Raw genomic sequence first — 15,656 nt, 5'->3', positions numbered from 1 at the left:
AGGAGGAGGGAAAGGAGACTCAGAGGCTTTGAAAAGAAAAGTGCTGGCTTATAGCTGCCAGGCGAGCAGGTTCTCCTTGGCAAGGCATCTACAGGGCAAGGAGAAGGTGTCCAGAGATCCCCTGGCACTTCACTTGGCTCATGAAAAGGGGCCAAATTAGGCACTCCGGCCCTTCAGATCTTTGAGCTCTGGTTTGTGATCTTAGCTAAAGTTAATCTTATTGTAAGAAGGATTTGGAAGGTACTAGGCACTATCTGATAAACTTCTCAGGCATGTTTTCCCAAACATATCTGTCCCTTGGTCCCTCCCCGGTGCTAGAAGTTCCACCGTTCCTTTTACCTGTAAGTTGACAGATCCAAGACCCTGTAAACCTGCACCTGGGTTATCTGGAAGGACTAATGTGCTAATCTGTGACCACTCTGAATTTAGCACGGATGCATCTCTCAGATGTGCTGGCCCATCACATGACTGAATCCAAAGGACACGGGGATCAGGCAAGTTTCTGTGAAGGATTGGAAAAAATCTGGTGTATGGGTAGATCTTGATGGACTGTGAAACCTGGGAAGGAATGGAGGTAAATCCCCAAATCTCAAAGCTGGAAGGGACCCCAGAAGCCAATGGGTCTGAACTTCACAGAGGAGTCACCACCTCTCTGTTCTACCTCTATCCACAACACAGGGCTGGGTGCGGTGACTCACGCCTGTAATTCCAGCACTTTGGGAGGCCGAGGTGGGAGGATCACCTGAGGTTAGGAGATCGAGACCAGCCTGGCCAACATGGCGAAACTCCATCTTTACTAAAAATGCAAAAATTAGCCAGGCATGGTGGCACGTGCCTGTAATCCCAGCTACTCGAGAGGCTGAGGCAGGAGAATCACTTGAACCTGGGAGGCGGAGGTTGCAGTGAGCCAAGATAGTGCCATTGTACTCCAGCCTGGGTGACAAGAGTGAAATTCTGTCTCAAAAAACAAAGCAAAGCAAAACAAAACAAAACAAACAAACAAAAACAACTCGGCCACCTCTGCCTGCACAGTTCCTAACAGCAGGAGCTAGCTGTCCCTATAGAGGTCCATCCTGCTGTTACATAGCACGGACCATTGCCAAATTCCAGATTTTCAAATGAAAATCTGTGTCCATGAAATTCCTTCCTTCCTTTTGGAGCCCCTTTGGAACAAATCTAGGCTTTCTCGGGAGGGACAGCCCTTCAGCTACATGGGGACCATGCTCAGCTATTCATCATCTTCTCCTCCAAGTCTGGGACCCAGTAGACTCATCACCTCTGCCTCATCCTTTCGAGAAAGTGCCCAAAAGGAGTCTGAAAGGGCACAGGACGGCCCCAAATGCAAACCCAATGTTTATTGAGCATCTGCTATGTTCCAGACAGAAACACCCACCATATATCTTTTCTCTTTTTTCTTTTTTTGGAGACGGAGTCTCGCTCTGTCACCCAGGCTGGAGTGTAGTGGCACGATCTCAGCTCACTGCAACCTCCACCTCCCGGGTTCAAGCAATTATCCTGCCTCAGCCTCCCGAATAGCTGGGACTACAGGCGCATGCCACCATGCCCGGCTAATTTTTTGTATTTTAGTAGAGATGGGATTTCACTGTGTTGCCCAGGCTGGTCTCAAACTCCTGAGCTTAGGCAATCCGCCTGCCTCGGCCTCCCAAAGTGCTGGGATTACAGGCCTGCGCCACTGCGCCTGGCCCCATATCTCTTTTCATCCTCTCCACCAATTCAGTGAAGGGAGGATATATTATTCCCATTTTACCGTAGAGAAAAGAAGGACCCAAGAAGCTTCAAATCGCTTGCCTCAAATCACCTGCCAGCAAAGGGCAGAGCCAGAATTGGGAGTCCAGACTCCTGACCCAGGCCAAGGACTTTCCTTGAGAATCCAGCGGCATTGGTCCATATACCCCTTGGGCACCACTGGGTTTGGGGAATGAGCTCTGCCATCATTCTCCTGTCTTTCCACCTCCATGACGCTGTTCTGCAGAGCCTTTCTCTCCACTTGGCAGGGAGAAGGAATTCCAGGGGAAACCCAGCTTAAGTCCTGCATCCTCCCTGAAGGCTTCCCTGCCCATCCTAGGCCTCAGTAACTGCTTCAGTAAAATGACAACATTGGACGTTATTTACTGACCACAGGACCATGCTTCAGCACCTACCCTAAGGTATTTGATTCAATCCTCCAGACATTTGCCCTGGCTGAGGGTTCTGCCTGAGCTTCTCTCCCCTCAGATACCTGCATCTCCTTCAAGGACCACCTTCTCTGGGAGGTCCAAACTAACCATCCTTTCCCAGGTTTTTGTACCCACTCTATTTCTTTCTATAGCTCATGTCACCTTCTGAAGAGTATTTAATTTACTGATTATTATGCTCATTGCCTATCTTCCTCCTCTTTAAGTTCCAAAAGGACAGAGGCTGTATTTTGTATTCTGTTGCATCCCAAGCACCCAGAACAGTGCCTGACATACAGTAAGTGCACAAGCCATATTTGTCAAATGGCAGGAGGAAAACTCAAAACCCTTTGAGGCAGGTGTGTTGTTTTCATAGCAGAGAGGAACTAGGGCTGTAGTTCTGGGTTAGGTGGCTTGTCCAAGGTCACAGAGCTGGCCATACCCAGCTGTGTATTGGGCTGCTGAGTATGAGGCTGTTTGGGATAGGCCTTGAGCCTGAGCCTGTTCTGAACACTGTGTGTGTGTGTGTGTGTGTGTGTGTGTGTGTGTGTGTGTGGTGGCTTCCTAGGGGATTTCTGCCTGCATTCCAACCAGCAGGTCCTTCCGGGCACCCTCCCCTCCTTTACAGAGCTTCTTCCCTTCCTGCAGCTCCTTTCAGTCCCTGCTTTCTTGCCCCAAGCCTGGAGTGGCCTGCAAGTGCAGTCCAGCTCACCTCCCTCCCCTGAGCACATGGGTCCCTGCCTGGGCTGAAGTCCACACCGGGAGCCCAAGGTGCCCCTGGAAGGCCCCCACCCTGGCCTCCGAGTGGCTCCTCTCCCCAGAGATGTAAATCCGGGCCCCAGAGTGGCCACACAGAACATACATCTTAAACAAACACTTCTCCTTGCTGTTTATCTCCCTGGCCTTTAAACAAACTCTTTCAAAGGTTTCTGCTGATAGGAGAGATTTACTGAAAACCATTCCTTGCTTAAAAGCCCCGGGTTTATGCTGCTGGGGTGGGGGCAGTGGGGCCTTCAGGTCTGGGGTTTCTCTGCCTCCGGACCACATGTTTATCCTCCAGGCCTTGATAGAGGCGCAACACAGACTAATCTTTATGGAAAAGAAAATAATAAAAGCAGGAAAGGGGAGGGGTGGAGGCTGGGGGACATTTGGTTCTTGTCACTGACTCCAAGAGGCTGTGGCAGGTCTGGGTGTGGCAGTGCCCACCACACTGTAGCCCTGCCTGTCGGGGGTGGGGTGAGCTGAGCATCCGGGAGGGGTGGGGCTCCCTTGAACTTTGGACAGAAGGCCTTTGGGCAGGTGAACCTCTTCTCCAGCTTCCAGAGGCCAGAGTGGGCCTCTCCCTGCTGGATGGGGGGTGGAGGGAGGGCAGCAGTCACATGATCATGTCTATTCCTGCATCAACCAACACTCAGAAGGCACCTAGCCTGTGCCAGGACCTGGGGGTGGAGAGAGGAATAGTTGTTAACATTTACTTCAGCATTTCTGTGGGCCTGGTACTGTTGTAAATCACTTACATGAATCAACTCATATAATGGCCCCAGAAGTTAATTATCTCGGTTTTGCATATGGGGAAACCAAGTCACAGAAAGATTACTGGCCATACTCCAGAGGTTTTGGTTTAACTGGGATGCAGGCTGGGCATTGGATTCCCGGATGCATCCTAAGTGGGAAACTATTGCTGTAGAGATTGACATTCCCATTTCCCACCCACTCCCCACTTGTCCTCCCAATAATACAGTATCTCATCCATTTCAAGGTGTCTCACAATTCATTGACAGCAGTATTTCTTTCTTAGTGGATCATAAAATAATGGTGCATCTTACACATAAAATAATGGTGCATCTTCAACAAAATATAGCAATAGACAACTAACCTCTACCAACTGTGAGGCCTGGGCTGGATGATTTGCATCCATTATCTCATTTAATCCACCTCCCAAAGCTTCAAGATAGGTCACAGGAGCACCTCTGATGAGAAAACTGAGGCACCAAGAACTCAATAACCTGCCCAAGATCACCCAGCTGGTGGGAGGTGGAGGCAGGATTTGAATTCACAATTAAATGGCCTAGTATTTATCCCTGACCCTTACAGAGCGCCTTATATGTTTCAAACTGTCTTCCCACCTGTTTTGTCCATTGAAGAAGACACTGAAATCCAGAAAGGTTAAGTGACCTGCTCTAAGTTACACATCTGACTTCTCAAACTGTGGAAGAACCATGGAAAGTGGGTTTTGTTGTTGTTGTTGTTGTTGTTTGCTTGTTTTAAGCCTACCTGGGCTTTTATAGCTAGAAGCCACTCCTAAGAGAACATGATCAGGAAAGTGGGCCAGGGCAGGGGCCCCTGAGAGTGTGGGCCATCCTGGGGTCTTGGGTGCTGAAAGTTGGAGCCAAGGCCTGTGGTGGGACCTCCCAAGCACGGAGGACCTGAGCAGGGGCAGATGTCATTGCAAAGACTCCACTGACTTCCGTCTCTGTTTTGTTTGTGAAGCGAAGTTACTGCAGTGGCAGGTGGGGAGACAGCAGAAGGCCGGGTAGGAATTTCCAGTCCTTCCCTGGGCCCATAGCTCAGGCCGGAAGCCACTCCCTTCCTCCATGTTTACATGCAGCAGGCCACACCCCTCGAGATGGCACAGACTGACACCCCCTTCCGGTCCCCCTGCTCCAGGCCAAATACTTTTTCACTCACTTTAAAGCACCTTTCAGCACTTGGGCCCTGAGCTGGGGAGCATTTCCAGGGAGGAAAGAAGGGAGAGGGAGGGTATGAGGAGGAGGCTGGGGATGGGTTGAGGGAAGGTGGGGAGCTGCGGGTAGTTGACACTAGGATGAAGTTATGTGGGTGATTGTCTTGCACCCATCATCTTTCTTTTTGTATTATTCTTTCCTTATATAGTGACATCCAGTTTCCAAAACCTTTCCTTCCTCCTAGCAACTCTTGCCCTAAGATACTTAATTCACACCAAGGTAAACATGACTGATAACAGTTTCCAAAGTGATCCTTTCAAGAGCATTTTGGCAGTGGCCTCTTTATTTGTTCATTCATTCTTTGATTTGCTGAACAATTTCCTTTGGCATTCCTAGAGACCCTCCATCCTATCTCGAAGCCTTAGCTGGGACACCTCTAAGCTGTTTGGTGGGCTGCTGTCCAAACTCTGAGCTTTGTGGGTAATGACACCCACACCCTCTGACAGCATGTAGGTATATTGGCAGCAACCCAAGCTGTCCTTTTTGCACCTTCAATGGAAGGAAAGGTAATTTCTCCTCATGAAAAAAGATTGGGAGACTTTGCCTAAATGAAAAGGGAGGTGCTTTAATGATAGATCTCCAGGCATCAAATCCATCAGTCCCTCTCAGTCTGGTCATGGGCTGAGCTCCCCGGGCAGCTGAGCAGGAGCCCATCCAGGACATCAGAACTTGGGGTAGAATTTCCACTCCGCTGGCCCTCAGGGCTCTGCGTAGATTTCTCTCTCTGTTCTTCTTGGCAGGGAAGTGGTTGATAATGAGGAAGACCCTGAGCTCAGAGCTGGAAGATATCCAGGGAATCATCTACCCAGTAGTTTGCAGAGGACAGAATGACTCAAAAGTATACCGAAATCCAAACTGGAGTTATAGCTCCAGTTGAAGGCAAAGGTCTAGACCCTGCCTCCTCTGCTGTCCCACTTGGCCCATAAGTGGTCCAAAGCTTTCCTGTGGACCTCGAAAGCTCAGGAGAACACGAATAGAATCTGCTAAGCCAGTCTAGTGATCCATTTTATAGACAAAGAAACTGAGTCAGAGCATGATGGGATGGATGAGAGTCCTTAGGGCCCTCCACCCTCCCACGATCGCTTCTGGTTCATGTTCATTCCCTGGACTCATAAAGTATCCTTCTTTCTAACTTGACCTGCACAATTCTACAGACTCTTCAGGCTCAGCTCAAATGTCACCTCCACCACGGAGTGTTCCTCAATTCTCTCCTCCAGTTCTGGCTCTACTCCCACCCAGTTCGGTGTTCCCGGAGCTTACTGCTTTTGCATCTTTCTTAAGTTCAATCTCTCATTTCTGCTCATTTGAAGCAGCTCTTTCTCCGTTGTCAGGCTGTTGGTCTCCTCAAGGTCAGGAGCTTTTCAAAAAATCCCAAGCCTCCAGCCCATGAGTAGGTATGTGATCACAGTGAGGCTGCTGACATGTTTTCTTGGGTGATGGTGAGATGCTTTGCCCACTGGGGTCAGGGTCATCCTACTGGACGGCCCTAGTTCTCATCAATTTGGTGGGGAGGGCATTGACTTTGATTAAACAGTTACTTGGATACCTGAGGTAGGGCAGGGAAGTGGGTACAGAACCTTCAGAGCCTGGGGAGGAGGAATCCTTCTGCTCTAAACTGTCCACTCGCTCCATCCTCAAGAAGATGGAGAGCAGAAACAGGGGTGGGGGAAGAGAGCTGGGCCCCGCATACTTCCCACCATCACTGATTTCCCCCTTCTCTGGCATTTTAAGAGCTCAGACTCAAACCCTTCAAGGGCTTTTGAAACAATTAGATTAGAAAGTACCCAGTGCTCGGTCTAATTGCTTAAAAGCCACTTGAGGCTCCAACTGACCCAGAGTAAAGCCTGGGGGGTGGGCAGCGGGGAGGGGAGACCCGAGACACTCTGTCGCCCTGTTTCCCAGGCCTTTCTGGACAACCAAGCCCCATGTGAGTGATGGTGCCAAATAGGGGCCTTCAATTGTGCCCGGGGGGCAGAGCCACCATACTCTTCCTGCCCCTTTCCCAGCCCTTGCCCCCAGGGAACCGCTCACATCTAACCTTTCTCTAAGATACCTTCTTATGCAAATTTCAGCATTCCTAGGGGTGATTGGAGCACTTATGTCCAGAACCAATTTTCAGTGTCAGAAAGTGGACTGAGCCAGTGTAAAGAGGCCCAGAAGTATCAGGAGACAAGCCTTGGTGTGTCCAACTCAAGATGATGGTTTGCTTCTGGGATATTCTGAGATGGGGGATTTTGCAATCTCTAAGTCAGTTCCATTTCTCCATGCTTTCCTGATTACTCTTCTCCCAAGTTCTTTTAAATACACACACACACACACACACACACACACACATATACATTTATTTATTTTGTTTGAGACAGGGTCTCGCTCTGTCATCCAGGCTGGAGAGCAGTGGCATGATTATGGCACACTGTAACCTTGACGTCCCAGATTTCAACTGATCCTCCTGCCTGAGCCTCCCCAGTAGCTGGGACTACAGGAGTGTGCCATCACATCCAGCTAATTTTTAAATTTTTCATAGAGATGGGGGTCTTACTATATGGCCCAGACTGGTCTCAAACTCCTAGCCTCAAGTGATTCTCCTGTGTTGGCTTCCCAAAGTGCTGGGATTATAGGCATGAGCCACCATGCCCAGCTTTAAATATAGTTGCTGCATAAAATTCTTCTCTCTGGCTTAAGATCTTGCAATGGCTCCATGTTAGATAGGAGCCGTTGCAATGTTAAGCTACAGAGAAGTTCCCCCAGCCTTCCAGCCCCTCTGTAGTTTGCTCCCACCTCACCTTTCCAGGTCCATTTACCCTGTGTGCCCTCAGCTCAAGCCCACTGTGGTGCCTTTTCACAGGTCATGCTCTTGGCCTCCATTCTTTCACCATCTGAATGAAGTCATGTGTTTATGTGCCCAGCAACAGGCCAAGCAGAGGGGACACTGAGATGAATGAGCCACAGGCCCTGCTCTCGGGGGGACACATTCTAGCTGGGGCATGAAAACATAAACAGAAGATTCCTTTGCCAAATTCTTCTTGAGCACCTCTATGTGTCAGACCTGAGGACACTGAGGTGGACAAAACAGATAAAGTCCCCACTCTTGTGGAGCTTAGATGGTTGAAGGAGAAACAGACAGAAACACGTAAGCAAAGAGATATACAATCTGCCATGGGGAGATTAATGTGTGAAGGAAAACAAAGTAGGGGGGAAGAGAAGGACCTTGGAGGTGAGGATATTTGAGCAGAAACCTGAATAAAGGGAAGGAACTGCTTGTGCAATGGTCCTGAGGCAGGAATGCGTTTGAGTTTAACAAGGAGCAAGGAAAGAGACCAGTGTGATTGGAGAAGAGTGAGGGAGGGAAGGAGGAAGGGAGAAGAGTAGAGGGAGCAGGGGGCAAATCATGAAGGATGCTATAGTCCTGGCAGGCCTTTGGATCCTATAGTGAGATGAGAGCCACTAGGGATATTGAGCAGGGGGTGATGTCAGTAAATACATGTCTTTTTTTTTTTTTTTTTTTTTTGAGACAGAGTTTTGCTTTTGTTGCCCAGGCTGGAGTGCAGTGGCGTGATCTTGGCTCACTACAACTTCTGCCTCCCGGGTTCAGGCGATTCTCCTGCCTCAGCCTCCCTAGTAGCTGGGATTACAGGCACGTGCTACCATGCCTGGCTAATTTTATATCTTTAGCAGAGATGGGTTTTCACCACGTTGGTCAGGCTCGTCTCGAACTCCTGACCTCAGGTGATCCGCCTGCCTCGGCCTCCCAAAGTGCTGGGATTACAAGTGTGAGCCACCGTGCCCAGCCCAAACACATGTGTTTTTTTCTTGAGATGGAGTTTCGCTCTTGTTGCCCCGGCTGGAGTGCAATGGTGCGATCTTGGCTTACCACAACCTCTGCCTCCCGGGTTCAGGCGATTCTCCTGCCTCAGACTCCCGAGTAGCTGGGATTACAGGCATGCACCACCACCCTGGCTAACTTTGTATTTTTAGTAGAGATGGGGTTTCTCCATGTTGGTTAGGCTGGTCTTGAACTCCCGACCTCAGGTGATCCACCTGCCTCGGCCTCCCAAAGTGTTGGGATTACAGGCGCGAGCCACCACGCTCGGCCAAACACATGTCTTAAAAGGCTCACTTTGGCTGCTGGTGGAGGACAGCCTGGAGGAAGGGGCAAGAGTGGAAGCAGGGAGAATAATTCGGGAGCCACTGCAATAGTCCAGGCAAGAGATGGCAATGGTCGGGGTATTGGGAAGTGGTTAAATTAGTGATAGTTATAATAGAGTGTAGATACTAGTATGAGAGCACAAGCCGGGGACTCCCTGCCAGACCTGGAGGCGGGAGTGGGTTGTTGACAACAAAGGATTGCTGCAGGTTTGACCATGAAGTCAAATCTTCAAGAAGGAATTCGTAGAGACAGGAGGTGAGAAAGTGGGGCAGAGGAGCAGCACACACTGCAGTGTGTACTTCATGTCTTGCAGGGACCTGGGGGCAGCGTAGATAGGCCAGAGCATCATTTAGAGGCAGGGAGTAGGGCAGGCTGAGGCTGGAGGGCTTGAGAGGGGCTGGACACCAAGGTCAATGGCCAAGTTGAATTTGGGTCTTCTGTGTGCAGCAGGGAGCCACAGAAGAGTGTTAAGCGTGGCTGCATCGTGATCCAGTTTGTGTTCAGAAAAGATCACTGGCTGTGGAGGGGTGGGCGAAGGACTGGGGCCTAGAGGACCAGTTAGGAAGCTGTTGTGGTAACATGGTGATAGATGAGAGTGGCCTGGACTAGAAGGGCTGTGATGGGGCTTGGAGAACTGTTTAGAAAGGAAAGTTGCCAAGATGTTCAGAGTTGGCTGATCAGACAAAGGGATTAGAAAGCAGAAGGAATAAAGAGTGACCCACCTTCAGCTCCAGTGCCTTTAGACAAGGGGCCCTATACTTAGAGCCTTCCTTTGGCCCTCCTCACACTGTAGGAGTCTGTCCAGAAGGAGGGAGCCACCCCCATTCCTGAACCATGCTCCAGACGCCCAGCGCCCTAGAAATCCCTGCCCTAAGGGCCTGTACCCTGCATCCAGGCCCTCTGCAGGTCACCTTCCCAGGTCCAACCTCCAGAGGGTAGCCTGTGTCTTGGCTGTGAGTTGAGTGTGGGGCATGTGGTCAGCAGTTTCGTGTGCAGATTGGAGTATCCACACACGTGCTCTTGAAGCCCTAGTTTAAGGTGAAGGTGGGATGGGAAGAGAAGAGGCAGGCTAAGGGCAGGGCTTGGGGAGAGCAGAGGGAGTTTCTCCCTGTGCGGTGTCCCTGTGCAGAACTCCAATAAGCCTGAGAACTCTAAATTCAAATCTGGCCTTCCAGGTCTTTAGAAGGTGTATGTGTCAGCCTAGAAGAATAGAACATATTTTATTAAACAGTTTGTTAACTTGATTTTTAACTTTTAAATATTTAGACATATGGAATGTGGGCCTCCATTTGTACTTTCGCTTGGTCTAAGAGGGGTGAGTGGAAAAATCCCGAGGGCCCGGATTATGTCTTCTTTGTCTTATTCACCCTCCCCCATCTCCCCAACCTTGGGCCCCTGGACCTTGGTAATTTCCATCGAACTGGAAAGAGAATCAGATCCCAGCCTGACAGTGAGAAATGCAGACTTGATGAGACCCCAGGAGGGAAAAGGTTGGTCAGGCAACTGACTGCACAGGGCTTTGGAGGTGTGGCCAACGGCTGGCGAGGAAGCTGACCCAGTGTCCAGGGGTTTAAGAGCAGGCAGACCGCCTGGGTTCAAAGCCCGGTTCTGCTCTTTAGGACTGTGTGGCCCCAGCAGGTTACTAGCTCCTGGTGCATCGGCCACCTTCTTGTAAGACAGGATAACAATAATAATCCCTAATGACCTCAACCGCCTAGTTTACTGGGGGAAGATGTAGTGCTTGGCATGTAGTGAGTTCTATGAAAGTTTGTTATGTGAAATGACCCCTTGGAAGGAACTTTTAAGCCCAGCTAAGGGGCAGCTCCTGGCAAATCAGAAAAGGAGACGTTGGTTTTGGTGCCAGACTTTTCTCCTCCCACTTTCAAGATCCCCCATAGCAGATGGGGGCTCAGTGATCAAGCTATTCCCCCTCCTCCACCAGGGCTATCTGTGGCCTGGGGTAACTCCCTCTGTTCTCTGTGTCTTTAAGCTCCACCAGCTCCATCCTCTCGTTCCCTGGGGACTTTGCCACGCAACCCACTTGCTAATCCCGGAGGACCTCATTCACAGGAAGATATCAGTGGGCCCAGTGCTGTGCTGAGTGCCCCAACAGGTTATCTCATTCAATCCTTTTTTTTTTCCCATCAGGGAAGTTGAGACAAATTGTTCACTTCTTTTAATAATCCTCTGAGCACTGTTCCAGATATTCTTATCCCTGTTTCCCAGAGGAGACCAGAGCAGAGAGAGGTTAAGTATTTCAGTATTTCTCAGCCACAGATCTTGGACTAGAATCCAAGACTGTGTGGCTCCAGAGTCCACTCTTGACTTCGATGAGTCCTGACTTAGTCAGAACTAGTGGGACACTCCTGCTTAGGAAAGAGGTGGGACTTTCTGGAGCCAAGGCCATGTCCCACAGGAGGCACTTTGATGGGACGGTAGACACTGAGGCAGGCTGACGGTGGGTTGACGTTCTGGTTTGTTGGGGAGAGGAAGTTCTTTTGGTTTCCTTCAGATTATAGCTAAGGGCCTTCCAGGCAACCAACCAACCAACCAACCAACCCATCAACCCTTTCTTTTCAAGGGACATGACTATGGGTGGGTCTGGAAAGACAGGTGCTTTGTGTGTTGAAAATCCTGAGGCAGAGAGCTCTGTTTGGCAGTGAGTGTTCCAGATGGAGGGGATTCTATAGGGACAAGGAACTCCCCCTTCCGCACTCTAGCCCTGTCTCAGCCCTACAGCCTGTCCCTACCTGGGGGCTGTGGAAGCAAGCTGATAACATGGACCCTCCGAAAGCTGCCAGCCTTGGGGATCAAATGCCTGTGAAATAACACTCAGGCATCACATGCTTGTTGAGTGGAGACAGAGATGCCGTGTCCTGGTCCTTGCTCTCTAGAGCTTCCAGTTTCCTAGCAGGATGGCCACACACTCTGGGGAAACTATCCCATGGAAAGAGTGTCGGAGAGCCTGGCCCTGTGGCCCTGACGAGAACTCTGTGTGACTTGGACAAGTCACTCACCCTCTCTGATCTTGGTTTCTCACCTGTGAAATGAGACAGTTAGAATTGATCACTGGGTTAAACCTTGTTTTTCCTCTTAAAATTAGCTCTAATGAAATCTGACACAGAACTCTGCTATAAAAAGTAGAGCCACTCTGCTTGTGAGAGGCGGGAGCCAACCTTCTCTGGTTTCTTCCTCTTCTTTCAGGATGATCCCCAAGGGCGGCTCTCAGTGTCTTTCACTGAAGGCATGAACCTCAGGGAACAGCTCAGGAATGGCCTCACAGAGGCAGTCCACGTGGGCTGCAAGGCTAGAAGGACTTTGATGAGTGAAGGTGTAGGGAGGGCACACTGGGCAGGAGACACTGTGTGAGAAAAGATGCAGACAGGGAAGGAGCCAGCCTGGCTGGGGGTGGGAAGTGCTGGAGGAGAGGGAGCGCAAAGAACCCAAGAAGGGGTCCTCAGGGGATGCCCACAGGAACTTCACAGGAGCGCCAAGGGGCAAAATGATATTTACAACTGGGAACTCAAGTCCAGGCCCCTTCCTACAGAGATGGGTGGTGTGTATACCCTGCTGTGAGGGGAGGGAAAGAACCAGCATTAGGGAAATGATACAGTGTCCACTTTGGAGGGTTGCTTTCAGGGTGAAATTAGTGAAGATAGCTAATTTCACTAGATAGATAAATTAGTGAAGATCTGTCTCAGGACAGAAGGAATGCTACATAGGCATTTGTTAAATACGGTCAGACCAGAGTGGACCCTGAGCTTGCCAAAGGTCTGCATCCCTCCTGGCCTTGGGCCCAGTGCTGGTGCTGATAGCTTAGAATTTCAGCAGCTTCTACGCTCAACAGTTACGGTGATTATGAGATGTATGTGTATGTGTGTGTTGAGGGGATGTGGCTGCAGGTGTCTTTCAGCCACCTTCTAACATGCATGCTAGTGTGTGCACATACACACACACACACACACACACACGCTCAGTCTTTTCTCTAGAGCTGGTGCACTCCTCACCACCCCCACCTCTTCACCCTCCGAATCCCCACCCCATCCCCTTTGCTTCAAGTCCATACCTTGCTCGTCCTTCTTCCTCCCCTCTCTCTGAGTCCCTGGTCCTCCCACCCACCATAAATCTGTAACTCAGGAGTGTGTGTGTAGGGGGGAGGGGGTGGAAAAGCAGCAAACCAAACCAACCCCAGCTAATGAAAACGGCGATAAATCTCTGTCTATCAGGTTTGTTGTGAGCACAAACATTGCCAAACAAGGGCCCAGATGGCCTGCAGGCCCTCCTCCCTACGGTCTGCAGAGCTTTAAATGGAAACGGTTGCTTTATACATCTATTTACTACTTGGAAATGGGGGATGATTGAGACCAGGGGTGCCTGGCCAGGAAATGGGGTGCAGACCAGGTGTGAGCTCTCTGCCCTCCATGCCTGAGCAGGACTGCTGTCTAGTCCCCAGCCTCCACCATTTCTGTTCCTGGTGAGCCCTCTCTAACACAGGCCTTCGGGCTGGAGTGGGGAAGAGGCCACCTTGCTGGCTGACATTCTGGTCTCCACAGCCTGGCCTCAACCTGCTCCAAGACACATTCCTGGCTAGCTGGACCCAATTCCTCACTGTTATTTTCAAAGTTCTTCATTTTTGCCTAGAACTTTCCCTGTTTTCCATACGGCCTGCCCTGGATGGGTAGAAGTGGAAGCCTATCTTGTCCTTCAAGGCCAAGCCAAACCCCACCTCCTCTAGGAAGTCTCCCCATCCCTAGTCCTCTCTGGGCTCTATTCCTGTAGCATCAGCCACGGACAGCCTAGGCAGTCTTTACAAGACACCTACTTGGGAGGTGGATAGGTCTAGGTACACAGCCAGGCTTTTTAGCTAAGGGACCTTGGCAGGTTAATCTCTCAGCCTCAGTTTCTTACTCTCTGTAATAGGTATAATTATGATGCCTACTTCTCACCTGCCAAATAAAAAATAAACAAAAATAAATAAATGAAGCAAGTGTAGAATGTGCTTAGCAAAGTGAGGAGCATAGTCTTAGAGCTTTGGACATGTCAGCCTTTATTATTGATGCCACCCAGTCATGACTGGGAATGATTCTTCTCTGTGCCTCGTCTTTTCACAGAGATGTGTGTGTGTGTGTGTGTGTGTGTGTGTGTGTCTGCATGTGTGTCTCTGCATGTCCTACTTTGGTTTCTCCTGAAATCAGACCCTGAGACTTGTGTGCAGGTAGTTTACTGAGGAGGTGATCACTGGAGACTGGAGGGAGGGAACGGGGAAGTGATATAGGGATGGGATAGGAGAAAAGCCAGTGAAGAGTGGTTAATGATTGAGTTTCATTGGGGGCAATGGGGGCTCACTGAGGAATCATGAGAACACACCATGGAATTGTCCCACGGAGTCCCAAGGCAGCCAGGTTGCTTATCCACTCATTCTTATCTCTTATTAATAACTTGAGGGTTGCCCCTGCAGTGTTAAATCCCAGCTGTCCTGCAGGCTGAGTAAAGCTCCCTTGGCCCCTGCACTGGAGAAACCCTGCAGGTGAGAAGCAGAAAGGCTGCTTAGGGTGGACAATTCCTGGGCTTGCTGACACCTTCCCATCACAGTGGCAGATGAGTGGAGAAGTGGGCTAGAGGACATGGGGTGAGGCATGAACAGCATCCTCTGCCGAATCATCACTTTTCAAGCCCTGACAGCCTCCAGCATGGCATTTTGCACACAGTAGGCACACTGTAAGTATTTGTGGACCAAAAGGAGGCTTGACATTAGAGCTGGGAAAACCTGGACTCTCCCTATTGTTCAGTGCTAAGCAAGACATAGGACAACTCTGGACCACATATTCTATAAAATTGAGACCTTTCTACCTTCTCTGCTTATGCCATAGCCGGGTTGGAACAAGCTGGAATGACATTTGGGGAATGCTCAGAACAGGTAAGAAGTGGCTGTGATGATGATGATGATGATGATGTGTGTAGGGGAGGGAAAGTTTCCCCTATCTAGGCATGATCCAACCAAGAAGTACCTAGTTATGTTATTCACTCTGTGGTCAAAGCACAAAGGTGTGTTCCCCTGGCACTAGTGGGATGACTTCTGCCTCCTCCTATTCCAAGACAACCCCAAAGGTAAAACATGGAAAAAGAAAAGGCCATGGGGGTAAGATTTGCTGACTCCTCAGTGAAAAGGATCCCACATTTCTCTGCCTACCAGGGATGGCCTGTGCTTCCTTTTACCTAGGTCAGTAGTGGGTTTTACGGATATCTGATGAGTGTAAAAACCATTTTGTACAGTAATTCCAAACTTGGCGGTGGGAGGGGTGGGGTTGGGGGGTCTTGGAATCCCTAGGGAGCCCACGGATAACCCTTAAGACTCCTTAAGTCCCTTAAAAATATAAGTAAAAAATGACCAGTCATGGTGGCTCACACCTGTAATCCCAGCATTTTGGGAGGCCGAGGTGGGCCGATCACCTGAAGTCAGGAGTTTGAGACCAGCCTGGCCAACATGGTGAAACCCTGTTTCTACTAAAAATACAAAAATTAGCCTGGTATGACGGTGGGCACCTGTAATCCCACCTACTCGGGAGGCTAAGGCACGAGAATTGCTTGAAC

General features: G+C 50.0%; 1 long non-coding RNA gene across 1 annotated transcript in view; it reads right to left on the bottom strand.

The window, feature by feature from the left end:
• Positions 1–3,136: 3,136 nt before the first annotated feature.
• The window catches only part of LOC105544283, a 23,442-nt gene continuing 10,922 nt past the window's right edge, over positions 3,137–15,656 (bottom strand). Inside the window, exon 3 of the long non-coding RNA XR_001006741.1 lies at positions 3,137–3,613. This is a non-coding gene — a long non-coding RNA (uncharacterized LOC105544283). The remainder of the gene's footprint in view (positions 3,614–15,656) is intronic.

Source organism: Mandrillus leucophaeus, unplaced genomic scaffold (assembly GCF_000951045.1).
Source record: "Mandrillus leucophaeus isolate KB7577 unplaced genomic scaffold, Mleu.le_1.0 Scaffold3, whole genome shotgun sequence".
Lineage (NCBI taxonomy): Eukaryota > Metazoa > Chordata > Mammalia > Primates > Cercopithecidae > Mandrillus > Mandrillus leucophaeus.
Note: the sequence above shows the minus strand (reverse complement) of the source record. Positions and strands in the feature narration are given on the sequence as shown.